A 17,063-nucleotide genomic window follows, 5' to 3' on the forward strand; every position below is an offset into this window, starting at 1 on the left:
GAGGTCAAATGAAAACATGTGAGTTACATGCAAATGACATAAGAGTGGCACTCTCTAAAATACAATAAGACCTTAACAATTTTAAAACCAGATGTATATTATTAGAAAAAACTATTGTACATGGCAAGACATATGAAGAACTATTTCCTATAAAAGGGATAACTTCAGAGAACCTAAAACTGCAGAAATCTTGTTGATAGACCAAAAGGACACCTGAAGACCAATATATCTAAGTAATTTAGCTATTCTTTCAGAAACAGCTTTAACATAGGTTTAAGAATGGTAATATAATGAACCACTTTTTGAGAGGAAAGTGATGAAGACACACTACAGTTGTTAATGACCTTGCTAACATAAGACTCAGAGAAGTCACTAGCCAAGAAGGTGTTCTTAATATAATTTATTTCTTGTAATGGCATGGAGATACTCATATAATAATAACTTCCATGAGCCAGAGCAGTCTGGACTTAACACCACCAAACATTTGGAATAAGACTAAAGTCCCTCACAAAAGTGGTTCTCCCTCTGAATGTTTATATAGAGAAGGTCATGAAGCTCTGCTTCACCAACCAAATTTGAACAGAAATGGACTGAAGTTATCCCTATTATGAGAAGCAGTTCTTCTTCATACATCTACCATATACAATATGTTTTGTCTTGTTTTTTTTTTAACATATACTCGGGTCTCTTTTTATGCGGATTTGAAGTTATGCGGTATAGTATGCCCACAGATATGAAACCTTTCAACACTTCTGTGCATGTCAACAGAAGGAGAATCCATTTCGATAATAGGGTAATCCAGAGTTTCTCAAACTTTTCCTATGACAGAAAGCTTCACAAATCCTGAAATTTTCATGGAACACCTTGGTTATTTTGTAATATATTAATTAATAATTAATTGTTAATTTACCTGATTTATTATTAATTAATAATTAATTAAACATAAACATTGAATTAATTTGTACTGATTTTCATTGACATATCCCATTCTGATCACCAAAAATGTATATTATTATTATAAGTACTTACGAGTGAATGCAGACTTTTTCTCCTGTGTGCTGATAGTTTTCCCCTCCCTTATGTACATCCTGGAGATTGCTTTGTAGGCTGGAGGTGGATGAATCACTATCTGTTATGTCACAAACACCTTCAATAAGAGATTTCTTAACATCAAAATTAAACCAAGTCCCTTGTCCCTTATTCATATTAAAATTTAAATCTGTAGGCCTATTACTTTTAAAAAATTATGGCACTACGGTTTCAAAACAAACATGTGGATAATGCCTTAAGTGATGATGATATTATTGTGTTAATTTGTGAATGAAGATATTTATAATTAATAATACTTCATTCATAATTAACATGATCTACCATATCATAAGCAGGACTTATTTAAATTTATTTTGTTGGTCTCTTGCTTATAAAATGTTATTCATGTAATTCCTTTTGAGTTTTGTTAATTTTATTTATGTAATTTTAGGGTATATTATAGACATGAAAAGACTCTGTATTAAAGTGTCATTTATTTTATTTGCTTTATTCCTTTAATAATAATATAAGAAACTGTGATGTATGTAATTTTAATATGTCCAGAAGATTCTTTGTGATATCATTTGATTGGTTGTTGTGAGAAATCATGCAAATTTCTCTTAGCGCATGTTGGAGTGTGAACTATTATATACCAAGGAAAAAGCAAGCTCGATGTGAACTAAACCGGTGAGAACCAGTTACTGGCGGGAAAAAGGAATGAGTGGACACGAAAACGAGAGTAAAAAAAAGAGAAACAAGTAGGGGAGTATAGAGAACGGTAGCTAGAGATTGAAGGGGGATTTTGACGTGCCAAAAATGGAATAGAAAGGACCGGGAATTGCTTGACATTTTAACTTACCTTTTTTGGAGTTGGATTTCTACCAAAACTTCCTAACGCCTAGCAGTGGAGTAGTGCAGGACATAGGATATTACGTATAAGAAAAGGAAGAAATTGGTAGTTAGTTTATACCAAGTGCAAAAGAAAGATTATATTCTCCCAAGTGTATAAATCAATCATGAAAATAGAAGATTCTTTTAAGTTTGTGTTACTACAAAGTAAAAGTCAGCAAGGACTTTAAAGATGTTGTTCGATCTCCTTATGATGTGATGAAGCTATATCCTGGTAAGATTACCTTACTATACTTAGTGTGAAGTAACGAAAATTAATTCCGCCGAAAGTAATTTATTCCTAGTTGCTGTATTCAGCGAGTCAAGATTCAATGTGTGATGTGCTAAGACTTTTCCCACTTCAAGTGACAAATGCTATATTATTGAATTAGGTGTTCATTGACTGAACGAGAATATTGAGAAGCCTATTTGTTGTAATTTAGGAATTTCGAACTTACAAGAACTAATTTTGATCGACTGAGCTTAGAGAATTACAAATGGATGTCTGATGGTTCATGAGTTGTATTCTTTCCGAATATCTTCAACTGATTTGATATTTAAAATATTTTGAGATGTAACCTAGGTCAGAGAAAAGTTGTGATAGAAGTTCTTTATAACAAGAAGAATAAGATCTGTTAATATAGTTTTTAATTATAAATTTTAAGCTCAGCTGAGTAGTATACTAGTATCTTAATGAGAGCTTTATATTCGTTTAATTGTAATGTCTCTGTTGGAATACTGTTATGATGTAATTTATGTGACACTGCATTAAATAATTTTAATTGAATTGAATCTTGTATTTGCTTGATTTTGTCATTGCACCGCTCATTAAAATAATTCGAATCTTAGTGGGAACCCTATATAATAAAGAGAACCTCGGCCTAAAATCAGCTTTATAATAACCTAGTACAGTTGATGGTTGATTTGTCAAAGTTGCTCATGCAATTCAGAACATGGAGTGGCGCACTATAATATAAATTTTCTTCATGTTCGAATGATATATCAGCCTACAACTAGTTAAATACTAACGAGAGAGAACTATAAGACGATAAAACTTGATTGAGCAGAAGCTACGATACAACAAAATAAATTTAAATAAGTCCTGCTTATGATATGGTAGATCATGTTAATTATGAATGAAGTATTATTAATTATAAATATCTTCATTCACAATTTAACAACTGGATATCGATTAACTTTAGATCAGAAAAATGATAGTGAAGCGGAAGAAAAACCTCTCCCCCTCACTGCAAATATAATTCGAGAAAGTCTTGAACTGTGCAATAAATTGGAAAATAATTTTCTTGTTAATGACACAAATTCTGAATGAGCCTTTAAATTCCAACGTCAGCTGAAGAACCGTATGTCTGTATATCGCAAGCTGTATAAAAAATTAGTGAAATCATCATTGCAAAGTTTAATCACTGATTACATTATAAGAAGGAAAAAAATCAGCACAGAACAAGGGTGAAGCTAATTCTGTTTGTGAAGAACCATTGCCTTTATCATACAGATCTGATGTGCTATCTCTTCTGTGATGAAAGCGATTTTGCATCAGTTCGAAAATTTATTGTCTAATAGCGATGATAATTCCGATGACAAAATGTAAAAAATAAAATAAAATAAAAAATTGTTACGTTCAATAAAATTAAACAAATAAAGCTTTAAAACAAACTTAGGCATTCTTATTTTCCTGAAATTTCATAAAGTTTTTTATGCGATTTTAGGTTTATTTTTATTCATTGCTTCGGTTTTATGTAGTTTTTAGAAAATTATGGAACGTCCCTAATTTTTCAATGTAAGTTAGGCCTTTTTTGTGCGATTTTTTATATGCAGTTTTCTGTGGAACATATCTACCGCATAAAAAGAGATCCGACTGTATATCTGGTTTTAAAATTATGTCAGAACCTTAGATATATTTTAGACAGAACCACTATATGCTGAGATGCTTAAGGATCAAAGATGGATAACTAGGAGGAGACCTCCATGGCCTTTTAAGGAATGTGGAGAACTGACTACAGCTTCTGACTTAATGTCCAATCTTCACCTTTTCATGATGCATCCCATTACCAATATCTACCTGGATACTGACTGAATGCCAGCAATCTGGTATTTAGCCAACCAAATTGCATTTTTATTGCCTTAATCCACAATAAAATGATGGTACAACATGATAGAATTTCCTGTTATCTGGGGCACTTCCCATTTAAACAAGGCTCAATTGTGTTCGTCACAGAATAGGACAAACAGCAAAAAAAAAAAAAAAAAAGTTAGCAATGGGAACAAACCCAAACCCAAGAAAAATGATCAATAAGAAGTTATGTAACCTTTACGTGTAGCACTATCATAACATTCTGTGCATCTTCAGAGAAATATCAGGAATTTGATGATTCCACTCTGTTATTTATATGCAGCTCACATATTCAGTGTTGAGTCTTCAAGATGTCTGTTCTGCCTGTTTAATTTAAAATTCATACCAATGATCCTGTTGATACTAGAGTGAAAATTTATGATAAATAAAATAATCACTTAAATTACTCTGTTATTATTAAGTTATTTATGCAAGCTTATGTTCCTATCTGTCATATTATTTTAGCCTCATATGTGTTGGAATGTCCTTGAAGGATATCAACTCATACATGTAAGAATTAGGGAGCAGATCAAAAGCACTTGCTTTGGAGATCAACATGGCATTAACCACTTCAGGCCTACAAGTAAACATGTTAGTGATATTTCCACAAGATAATAAAGGATTATTCATCATCAATAGGTCTAGATAGTACTTCTCCACCCCATCCCTCTAAAAAAGAGAAGATGCCTGATGAGCATTTTCCACACAAAATGCTTACCAGGGCATCTTACCAAATGTTTGCCACCAAACCTCATGGGAAGATGCACTGGCAAACATTTTCAACCACAAAATACTCAGCATAGCTCCCAGACCAGACCTATGGCCACCTCACTTATGTAATACTCTTGGGAGGATGGGACTCAAATTGACAGAAAGATTATATAATGCACATCAAATCATCCATTAAAAATGGATAAAATTAGAACTTCAGATAGTAGTATTTACATCCAGAAAGAATTAAGTATTCTAAAATTAGTTAAAATTAAGTATCGGAATTAATGTTCTTTTAAACAAAATATATAATACCTTTAACCTTTTTTTTTTTTTTTTTTTTAACAACAATAGTTAAATTATGGCATACCTTACTAAAGTGGTTGGTACACTGTTATCCTTAACAAGGGATGATAGCATTTCTACTTTTTCTTCGAGAGTTTGGCAGTAATCATTAACACAATCCAATCTACTTTCTATGGCATCCAGTCTTTCACAAACCACATTGTTGAAAGTCAACAGAAGTTGCTAGATAATTAAAATAAAAAAAGTCCCTTAATAAAATTATTTTATTTCTAATTTCCTAAAATTAAAATACAGGGTGATCAAAATTAAAGTATCCCTGTTTAAGGCCTCCTTGTGGGACACCACCCGCCCAGTGATCCAAAAGCTGCGAAACTCTGCAGAAATACATCATGAGGAAGCGAACTACTTTTTTCCCCTCAGGTATCACTTCTGCATGCACAATGTATTCCTGCAAAGCTCTGCAACATTTGGATCACTGAATGGTGCTCTACAAGGCCTTAAAAACAGGACCCTTTAATTTTGATCACCCTATATTTAGTTTTATTGTGCATCTTCTCAGAAAAATGGCTGTTATCACCATCTTGCAATATAGCAGTTATGTCATGCCATCAAATTCTTCAGTTCAATTGATCTTTGCATATCATTTGTTCAATTGTGTTTGTCACAGAATAGGACAAACAGCAAAAAGTCAGCAATTGGAACAAACCCAAACACAAGAAAAATTATCAATAAGAAGTTATGTAACCTTTACGTGTAGTACTATCATAATATTCTGTGCATTTTCAGAGAAATATGGAGGGTTTAAAAGAACAGAATACTGTGCATCACTGAAGACACTATTAAAAGAGATGCTGTATTCCCACCAACTAACCACCATCCAGGGCTTGAGAATGGATAGGCTGGGTGTTTAATAACTTTGTGGACAGGCTGAGGTGTTGGACATTATTCATCTCTGCTTTTTGACAATATTTTTATGCCAGAGACCAAAAAACAATAAATAATAAACAAGGTTTATTAATCCCTTAACATGCCAATTAAAAATCAGAAAGCGGTCGTTTTTCTGCCAATTTTTTGGGCGAGTTTTGGGCGAGGGTGATTTGATGGATCAAATTCATCATTATTTGAAAAATAATGATGAATTTGTACAAACACAAACAAAATAGTCGATACATGCCGTTGGCAACTTTTCTCGGCTGAAAGGAAATAGGCACAAGATTGTCTAGCATCTATATTCAGTTGTATTTATATGTGAAACCAAAATTCAAAATCAATTTTGGTGCAATAAACAAAAGACGTGTCACAGACGTCTTTGTATGTTAAGGGATTAACTGGCTGATATTTTTCAGAATTTCAAAACAGCATTTTCAGAGATGCTGCTACTTCTTATGATACATAAGTGACAATGAATATAGGAAACAGTTCAAACTGTAATGGACAATTTTAACTTCAAGCCCTAATCTAGGATTCTCTAATGTTGCATACATTTTTTTTTCCAAATTTTTGGCAGATTAATGAGGTGACTGTTACTTAACAGTCAGTAGAATCACTAAAGCAAAGATAAGTTGTTTTTTGAAGAATTATAAGCATTCACTGAAAATTTATTTAATTAGTAATACTGAGACTGAATGCATATTAATTATCGAGGTTGTTAGTAGATTTTGTAGAGAATAACAAATAACAAAAGCAAAAATGGGGATAAGAACAACCAGACACATGGCACAAAAATCAAGCCTGTTGAGTGGTGTGGATTGTCAGAAACATAATAGGTATGTGGACAAATGTGACGGATGTATTTATTGACAGATTAAACAAGAGAAGTGCAAAAGTGAAAGTCTGCAGAAAGTGATTAGCGTATCCTCTCTCCAGCCAAAAGGCTTTAGGTTCGAATCCCGCCATGGGCATGGATGTTTGCGATTGTCTGTGAAAATGTTAGTGGTGATGGTTGGTGATAGATGGCATTGGTGTTGATCAGGGGTCTCAAACTCAAACGCATCAAAGGCCAGTCAATTAGATGTATATCAGATGCAGGCTGTATTCAATATTATTCTGTGAACCAAAACATAAACTAAAAAAAGAAAGGCTCTAACAAAGGCCCTTTTGTTACAGGGCCTTTACGACTTACATCAACAGTTACACCACCATTTAAATTTATAACCATTTTTATTTTTAAATTTTAAAAATATAACAAGTTTAGAAAATATAAGTTCAAATACATTTTATTCATAATTTAAGAAAATTATTTAAATGCATAATTTTGACTTACAAAAATAAAGATTTTTATCTATGAGTCCTTTTTTTAATTTGATTTTGATCCTGAAACCTGACATCTTTTCCTCTGTACTAACATGTCAATATCTGCTTTTTCGTTTCATGTTGCAATGAAGTGTTGCCAACATTTGATGATAGAAACATGGTACAAAGAATTATAGCAATAAGTTTTACTTTTGTTTAAAGCTGTCATAAAACATTTAGAAGTTTTGAATTTTTTCCGTTTTAATCCCCGCAGGATGTCAGAAACATTGATTTTTAGAAAAGAAATCATGAAATCATTAAGGTTGCAGCCAGATACAAAGCCTTTGCGGGCCGTATCCGGTCGGTGGGCCACCAGTTTGTGACCCCTGGCATAGATGATGATGGTAGCTGCAGTTCGTTGTAGTTGGAGACAGAATTGTAGAATAGGTGCCCTCCCTCGATGAGTCTTTGGACTCCCTGGAGGTGTCACATAATAATTAATGAACCATGGCGATTTGAATGAAAATCACAAATAGGAAGTGAAGAATACCAGATGAAAGGCAAAAGACAGTGATGGGTGTAAGAATTAGAATGATAGCCAGAAGAGTGAGAATGAGTATGGAGAATATGATACTGAATATGGAAATGATTGAGAGAGGAAAATCAAGCATAAACATGGAAATAGAAGTGAGCCTCACTGACAGTGCAAAAGTAGCAGCAAATGACTCCTATTATAAAAGGTGTAGTGGATGAGAAGGTACACAAGGTCTGTTTTCCAGGAGGGAGAATGAACAAGATTAGACAAAGGGAGAATGCAAGGATGGATATCAGATTATTGAGGAGAGTGAAAGACAACATTGTGGTAGAAAGAATAGTTTGTGTTGCCCAGGTATGACAATGAACTGCTGCAGCAGAGAACAAAGATCTTTAATGGAATGTTAGTGGAAATGTGTGAAGAGAAAGGAGTGCAATTTGTGAATGTGTGGAATGATTCTGAGAGAGACAAATGGAACTATATAAGGGAGATGGGCAGTATCTGAATGGTTCTGGAGTGAGTCACCTGGAAAGGCTGCTGCTAAAAGGATGTGTAATCAGTGATACGAACAAGGTATCAGTGGAAGTCAGAGATAATGTAATTGAGCAGGAGAGAGATTAAGTGAGACCAATGTGAATGGAGATGAGAATTAGGGAAATCGAGTGGGCTGGGGAGACAGGGTAAGAAGAGTGGATTCTGAAAGTAGTAATGAATGCATGTATGGGGATAGTCAGCATAAGAATGGAATGGCCTTGAATACATGGGAGTTGAGTCTGGAACAGGTATATGGGATGGCAGGTGAGCACACAGATGCAAGTGTAGAGGTCACAGATGGGGATGCAGCATGAGTAGGATTGATTATAGACCAAAAAATGAATTGTTATGCTTAATTACAAATGCCAGGAGTACCAGAAATAAGGGAGCTACATTGTTGTATTGGTTAAGTTTATTTACCCGAAAATAGTTGGAATAAGTGAAATAAGTAGATGAGAATGATATCTTGATGGAATAGAAATGGAACGTTATGATCTTTTTCATGAGGACAGGAAGGAGAAGGTGGGGGGGAGTGCTACTGATGATAATGGAGGAATTATGTCCAAGCAAGTTTGAGATACAAGGGGAAAAAAATGGCAGTGGTCTGAAGCAGTATGCGAGATGGAAGTTAACAATGAGATATTTGATTAAGTGTTGCTACAGGCTAGAGAATGTGACATGTGGACACAAAGAAATGTATATGCAACTTTAGCTTAGTGAGCAAGCGAAGAGTAATCAATATGGAAGATTTCAATTACAGCAATATTGATTGGAATGAAGAGATAGCATCAAGGAATAAGTTTAATAAATTTTCAAGTTTTCAAGGGAAAACAATCTTAGGCAATATGTAATGGAAGACAACGGACTACGAGTCTTGCATCTGGTTATATCATCAGTGATGATTTATGGTTTCAATAGTGCAAGAACAGCAAAGGTCATACTGCACTATATCAAAGGATATAGCAGTACACAGAATAAGACTATCATAAACATCCATGCTTACAGTGGGATTAGAACCTGCAACCTACTGGTTGGAGAGTGGGTATGCTAACCACTCTGGTATATATGAGAAATTAAATAAAGTTGATGTTAATGAGGCAGTAGGGCTTGACAATATATCACAACATATCATAATATAACAAAACAACGGGAAACCAACAGCACATTTGGCACACCTGTTTAACATGAGTCTTGCAACAGAGCAAGTCAACAATTTTTTCACCTTCCATTCCTGGAATGGAAGGAATGGAAGGTGGAAAAATTGTTCCTCTTCACAAAGGGGAGAGGAGATGAGATAAGCCTGAGGCTAAAATTATAGGCTAATCTGTGTGTTTTGAGTTGTTAAGTGCGAGAGAAGTTGGTGAGGACTAGAATTCAAAAATGGGTTGATAATAGCAGTATTCTTTATGATGGTCAGCATGGATTTGTTAGAGGAGGTCATGCTTTAACAATCTGCTTAAGCATTACAAGGTGACAAATTCATTGGATAAAGGAGAAGAATACAGTAGTATAGTTGGATTTTTTAAAGGCTTCAGACCACCACATGCCAAGCTAGTAGCTAAACTAAAACAGATGGGATTAGGTAACAGACTAGTGAGTTGAATAGATGATGGCTGTCAGATAGGTATCTGCAGGCTGTGTAAGGAGGAGTGGTATCCCAAAATAGGAAGGGCACTTGTGGAGTGCTAGAGGATCTGTTTTGGGTACATCATTGTTTAACTTTTAAATTAATGATATTCAGACTGGCTTACCTGGAGATGTGCAGCTGTTTGCAAATGATGCAAAGTTGGGAAGGGCTATGAGAAGTAGAGCAGATGTTGTGCTTTGCAGGAGGATCTCAATAGACTATGTAAGTGGGCAAGTGAGTGGAGCTATCAATCTAATGTTACAAAATGTGTGGTCCTAAATCTAGTAGGCAAGGATGGGATGCAGAGTATGCAATTAATGAGGAAATTTTCAAGGAAGTGGAAGAGATGAAAGATCTGAGAGTGATGTGGACAGACTTGAAGTTTAAGGATCACATCATTGCTAAAATTGTAAAAACATCACAAAGGATTATGGCAATAATGAGGAGGCCACTGACATGCAGAAACAAAGGTTGTGGTTCCCATGTATAAGGTTTTGATTAGGCCACATATGGGTTACTGTGGCAAGATTTGGTCACCTGGTTTTCAAGGGTCTGTACCTATACTGGAAAAGATCCAGACAAGGTTAATTAAGTGAGTGTCAGGTCTGTGGAATGTCAGACATGAAGAGAAAATGAGGGAATGCAAATTGTACAGCCTTGTGAATAGGAGGAGGAGGAGAGGGAATATGATTGAGACATACAAGTTTTTCTGGGGTTGTTACTAGATTAATTTGTAGGAGATATTTCATAGAATAGAAGAACATACGGATAGAACAAGATGTCACCCGTGGAAGCTGTATAATTATGGTGTTAGAAGCAGTTCTTTGTATATAGAGTTATTGGACAGTGGAAGCATTGCCTGAGCATGGCAGTAGAAACTGTGAATGGGTTTAAGGCCTGGTTCAATGATCTATTTGAGAGCATGGTCCTCTCACAATGGGTCCTTTGATTCCACGGAGATCAAATGTTAATAATAATACAGCCATACTTCTTGAGATAAGAGTGCTTCGTATCTGTTGCAAACTCTAAAAATAGTCCCAACTTAAACTAAAAATCTCTGAACAGTGCTTGGAGCATTTTAACAAGAATAAAACTGGTATTTTATACAGCTGTCTGAAGCAAAAGTGTTATCTGTATCCCTTGAAATGGATAAAATTGAGTATCGTGCGATTATAAAATTCTTTGTAAAAGAAGGTTCAGCACCAAAAAAAATTCATTCGAAGTTCATAAAAGTTCGACGATTAAGAAATGGGCTACTGAATTTAAACGTGGCCGTACCAGCCTTGAAGATGATCCATGTGAAGGGCATCCAAAGAAGTGTAACAACACCAGAAATCATTCATCAAGTGCACGATATGGTATTGGATGACCGGCAAGTCAAAGTGTGTGAAATTGCTGAGACTACAGGCATTTCAAAAGAATGTGTAGGATATATTTTGCATGAAGAATTGCATATGAAAAAGCTTTGTGCAAGACGGATGCCGTGCTTCCTCACAGCAGATCAAAAACGCACTCGCATGAAATTCTCTGAACAGTGCTTGGAGCATTTTAACAAGAATAAAACTGATTTTGTGTGTCGATTTAGTACTATGGATGAGACTTGGATTCACCATTACCCACCAGAATCCAAACAGCAGTCAAAACAGTGGACAGAAGCCAGTTATTCAGTGCCAAAACAGACAAAGTCGGTTCCATCAGCAGGAAAGGTCATGGCATCAGTGTTTTGGAATGCTAAAGGCATTTTGCTTATTAATTATCTTGAAAAGGGTAAAACAATAACCGGGGAATATTAAAAAATTCATGAGAAAAGACTTGGTTTGCAGAAGAAAAAAATCATCTTTCATCTGGACAATGCACCTGCCCACAAATGTGTTTTGACAATGGGAATATTAAGGGATCTGCACTATGAATTGTTGAAACATCACCTTATTCCCCAGATTTAGCTCCCTCTGACTTCTATCTCTTCGCAAAATTAAAACTCTTCCTCGCTGGTCAGCATTTTTCTTCAAATCAAGAGGTGATTGCAGCTGTTGAGGGGTATTTTGCAAATCTTACTGAGAACCACTACAGGGACAGGATAATGGTGCTGGAGCATCAGTGGAATAAATGTATTAGTCTTTAGTGAGATTATGTTGAAAAATAAGAATAATTTTGAAATTATAAATTTGTTTTTTCGTTGTTAGGCCGAGAACTTTTCAGACCACCCTCAATCTTTTTGCTGCTTACTTTTTCAAGTTATGCATGAAGGGAGATCAAGTAAAACAGCTGACAGGTGCACTGTCCAAGTCGATGCTTGAATTGGAGTCTGGATACTTCTTTTGTAGGAGTGGTAACCTTCATCCTGCCTGCATTTGAAATTTCTGATTATTTTACTAGCAGCAATGACCAATAGTACAAAAAATTCCAAGGTCATGGTTTTAAAAAAATCTACCACAAAAACCACCATAAAATCTCTAAAAATATCAAAAACATTACAAAAAAAACTGCAAATAAAAAATACACCTAAAAAAAGCCAACAAAATCACAAAATTTCATGCAGTAAAAAAAATAATAAATTTCAGATTGACTTTAATATCAGAGGTGTTAATTCCAATATCTGTGATATGCTCTGCTACCCACAAACATCCAAACCTAATATGTTATTCATCACTAAACTACAAAAATGGCCTCGGCAACATCTCAGCTCATGATGATGTCTTTCCTAAGAAAGGTAGAAGTTATGCATTTGTTGGAGCTGGTATCCCATGCCAAAGGTTATCTGATCTGAAATCCCTTTTATATGATCCCATTTTCTTCAAGATTTCCTTCCCTGACTTTATGGCCTTCATTTGCTGCCTCTACCATTCTGCTAACGTCACTGACCTATTCAATAATCTCTCTGAAACTTGATAATATTGTATAACAGTGAGATAATCTTGCTTTGCAATTTCAACACCCACATTTCAAACTGGTTTCCCAGTTAACTGATCTTACACAATGGCAGCAAAGTTGTTTCCCCTAAAAATTCAGGTTTTTCCTCCCTCCAAAAGCAGCTCACAGGCAAACTGACCAAAAAACATATACAAATAAAACAGACAAAAATATCAGTAGGCAACAGATAACAGTCTGGTAGCCTATGTAGTATGTAGGTAGCACAGAATACTTTTCAGCTATGAGTCCTTGAACATCATGTAATAAAATGTAATAATGCAATGAAGTGCATGTAATGAAGTCATATTAATGACCGTAAAAACATATAACCATAGGTTCATGCTTTATTTATCCAGTATCTGTGATAGGGCTATACTCATCTCCAGAAAGTCCACAAAAATAGTAATATTTATTGCATCATTATACTATAATATGTTAAATAGTTCATTCCACATTTTTTTAAATAGTGTGAAGGAAATATGCCATATCTACACTAACAAAAATAATATCTTCAATACTTAAAGCCAATGACAAAATAGTTACAACTGGGATGTTAGATATGTCACATAAGGATACTCTACTTCTTTTTAAATGAAAGAATAAAATAATTGTTGCTATCTTAAAATATTAACAGTATCTACAAAGAGATAAGATTACTGTTTGAAGACTACAAAGCACTTCCTATTTGGATATGGTGCTGTATTCTACAGTACTGTCCCCCAAAAAAATCACAGGCAGGGATGGTTGCATCAAAGGAAATGCACATATAAGATAACAATTTGCAACAGATGAAAAACTATATCATGGAGAGAATTTTTTTAGAAGCCATATCAGTGGTGTCTAGTTTCCTTGATGAGTCTCCAGTTTTTTTTTTTTTCCCCCCCAACAAAATTTACACATGTAGTACCACAACTGGACTAAGGGTATTATAAATTAAAGTGAATTATAAATTAAAGATGCCAAAAAATTACATTCTCATTTTCATCCTTTATGAAATCGAGAATAATTCTTGATTTCATAAAGGATGAAACCAAGTGAAGTCACTCGTTTTCATTGTTTTTCTCTTTTTTGCACATGAAGTCACTTCACGACTGGCTCATTTGTACATGGAGGTTAATGACTTCACATCAATTGCCTTTGTATCCCATAATGCAATGCACATATCCTTACAGAAATGTATAATGCTATACATTATGGGAAGGGCTACTACCCAAACTGGTTTTGACCATTTACCAAAAGAAGGTAAGTTAGCAGTCTCCCATGAAAGTACCACGGTTTTCTCTCCTGCTAAACAGGCCAGAAGACATGCAGTTTACACTGGCCTCACAGCCTTAGTTGCTTAGGCTGCAATTCCAGGTGCCAAGGTAATTAAAATCATGAAGCTGAATATCAGCTTCATGATTTATCTGTCTATCTATGTGTGAACACTATACACATAGATAGACATATAATTTGGGTGCTGTGCTCACGATGGTAGGAAATGTACAATAAGTTAAGAACCTTTTGTGGATGTGATTTACATTAATTAAAATAAATAAAATAAAATAAAACGTCCATGTGTTTAGCCAAGTGGCTATGCACTTCGCAACCATATGCCTGGGAAAGGAGTATCCTAGGTTCGATTCCCGTTGCCGACGCGAGGAGCTTAAGGATCTTTCTCAGCTGTGGCCAAGGTAGCCAGTCTTGAGCATGGACTAGGATTTTCCTCCCCAGTTTATCTGGGATTTTGCATCTCGCAAGCAGACAAACTGGCCCCATGAACACACAGGCTACAGTCATAGGACACACTGGGAAGCATAGGGCTAGCCACCTTATCCTCGGGACGGGTATGGCTTAGAAGAGCTAAGGATAGCTTCATAACATGCCACTAGGCCTATACGTGAAAGGAAGAACAATAAAATAAAACGTGTGTGTGTGTGTGTGTGTGTGTGTAAAGGCAGCTGAAATTTCGAGGCCTGGTGTTTCGGACATTCGCCGTTTCGCTAATTCTGTAAAATTGCGGAATGGAAAACAACTTGCAGAAAACTATGTTCTGTCACCTGCGCGTGTTATTCAGCTAACCCTGCAATGTACATATGGATACTGGCTGACTCAATTTCAGTTCTATGTCGTTTAAAAAAAAGATTATTTGTTTTTATTTTTGTTGTTGTTTGTTTTATACCATGTCGCAGAGTAGCAATTAACGTTCTAAGTACCTTCAGAGGTTCCTCTTGAAGTCGATATTCCTCCATTAAGGTTTCCGAAAACTGGATCCTAAATTTCCTAATCGCGGTTTCGATTATTTCTGGTCTGATTTCTAACAGATTGATATGTTTCATTAAAAATATCAAATTTCAAAACAGTAAATGCTACGATGCTAAATACTAAAACCACCGGTTCACAACATATACATTTCCAAAGAGTAAATGTTTTACGAGAAAATGGGCATTTCAAACATAAAATAATGCAACTCTTAAAACTTAAAAACACGTCTTAAAAACATCGCAAAACTTAAAACACGTCAATAACAAATTTGAACCAGCGCCCAAGCTGCACAAAAAGCACATTATTTGATAACGCGCTCCCTCTGCCCTCATTCGCGCTTACAAATAACAATGATAATAATAAAAACACAAAGATATCAAGGTACAAAGAGCAAATTTGAAATTTATCTGTTAATTGCTTTTCTTGTCTCTGAAATTATTTTCTATCTTTCAAGATTTCTAAAAGCAACATCAAGGGCTTATAAAGAGAAATGACAACTTCCTTATTGCTATTTGTTAATGTGTTATTCAATAGCCAAATAATCTTATGAGCAACGTTAGCAATATGTACTCTACAGTTTAACTCTCTGTCTACCAACTACCAACACCCATAAATCCCAACAAAATCTATTTCCTTTAGTACAGTTCCAACAATGTGCCACAGGTTACATTTTGTCACACTGAACTGATATCCGTTATATTTCCCTCATATTGTCAGCCTATTTAAATCGTCCTGCAAGCTATCCACGGCGCAATGGTTAAATATCATTCAACCTAATATCGCGTTCTCAGTAAATAACTGAATATTTCCTTTCAGATTATTTCATATGTCACTTATGTATAACTTAAACAGTAGTGCAATCAGTACTGAACCCTCTTGCACATCATAAGTCACCTGTTTTTTGACTGATACTGCTCCACCATATATCACTTTTTGATATCTGTCCAGCAGCAGCCCTCTTATCCACATAACCAGAAACATATCTATCTGAACTTTATTTCATTTTGCGAAGCAAATTTCCAAGGGGTAATCTCTCAAATACCTTTGCAAAATTCAACAGAATTATCATATAGATATTTCCTTTATCCAACACAGGGGTTATTCTATTATAAAAAAGTTAGAAAATTATAATGCATGACCGACCTTTCACAAAGCCATGTTGACCCTCATAAACTATAACATTTTTAACTACCAATTCTTGAATTCTCTTTTTGACCAATTTTTTAAGGCTTTTACCACCAAACTTCAGACACGGATTGGTCTATAATTTGTTACTTTAGTCATAGAACCTTCTTTTGCAATTTAATAGTTATTATTATTATTATTATTATTATTATTATTATTATTATTATTATTATTATTAAAGAGCCTGTGTAGCTCAGTGGATGTGGCGTTTGCCAACCACGGCGCTTGGCCGCACGAAGGAAGACTTGGTTTCCTAAGCCATTTTTCGACCGGTTCCCGAGTTAGTCGATCTCTGGCATGGGCAAGCAGGTTTTTCCTCCCGGAAACTCGGGTTTTTCGTCCTGTAAACTCAAGAAAATCGACCGTAGAACCCACATTATTTCAGACATTAAAAAATATATTGGGTTAGGGACCACGAGATGGCGGCACATTTGAGCCGTCTCTCTTCACTGAGTACCGCTTAATTAGTGATAGCCTTGGGCCATCTAACTCTGATTGGTACCAGTGGAGATTGAACTGCCCACTCAGACTCCAAAAGTTAGATAGGGCTAAATGGCCTCACCTACTCCCCGTATACGGGTATAAAAAGGCGTTAGCTGATTTTTTTATTATTATTATTACCACCCCAAGACCTCATGAAGTCAAAGACACATCTGGGAGGTCCTTTTATGACACACACAGCTCATCGTACCGTGTTTCAAACACATTCAAACTCTTCAGAGACACCACAT

At 35.3% G+C, this 17,063-nt stretch overlaps 1 protein-coding gene across 2 annotated transcripts in view; it reads right to left on the reverse strand.

Moving 5' to 3' along the window:
• The window catches only part of LOC150100543 (protein BANP-like), a 130,375-nt gene extending 114,960 nt beyond the window's left edge, over positions 1-15,415 (reverse strand). For both annotated transcript variants that reach the window (XM_090401551.1, XM_090401550.1), the window contains exons 1-2: positions 15,099-15,415; positions 5,130-5,287 (exon numbers count right to left, since the gene is read on the reverse strand). The gene's annotated coding sequence lies outside the window, so the exon portion shown is untranslated. The remainder of the gene's footprint in view (positions 1-5,129; positions 5,288-15,098) is intronic.
• Between the last annotated feature and the right edge of the window lie 1,648 nt (positions 15,416-17,063).

This window comes from Typopeltis vanoorti, chromosome 12 (assembly GCF_054136105.1).
Source record: "Typopeltis vanoorti isolate ZY-2024b chromosome 12, IOZ_Tvanoo_1.0, whole genome shotgun sequence".
Lineage (NCBI taxonomy): Eukaryota > Metazoa > Arthropoda > Arachnida > Uropygi > Thelyphonidae > Typopeltis > Typopeltis vanoorti.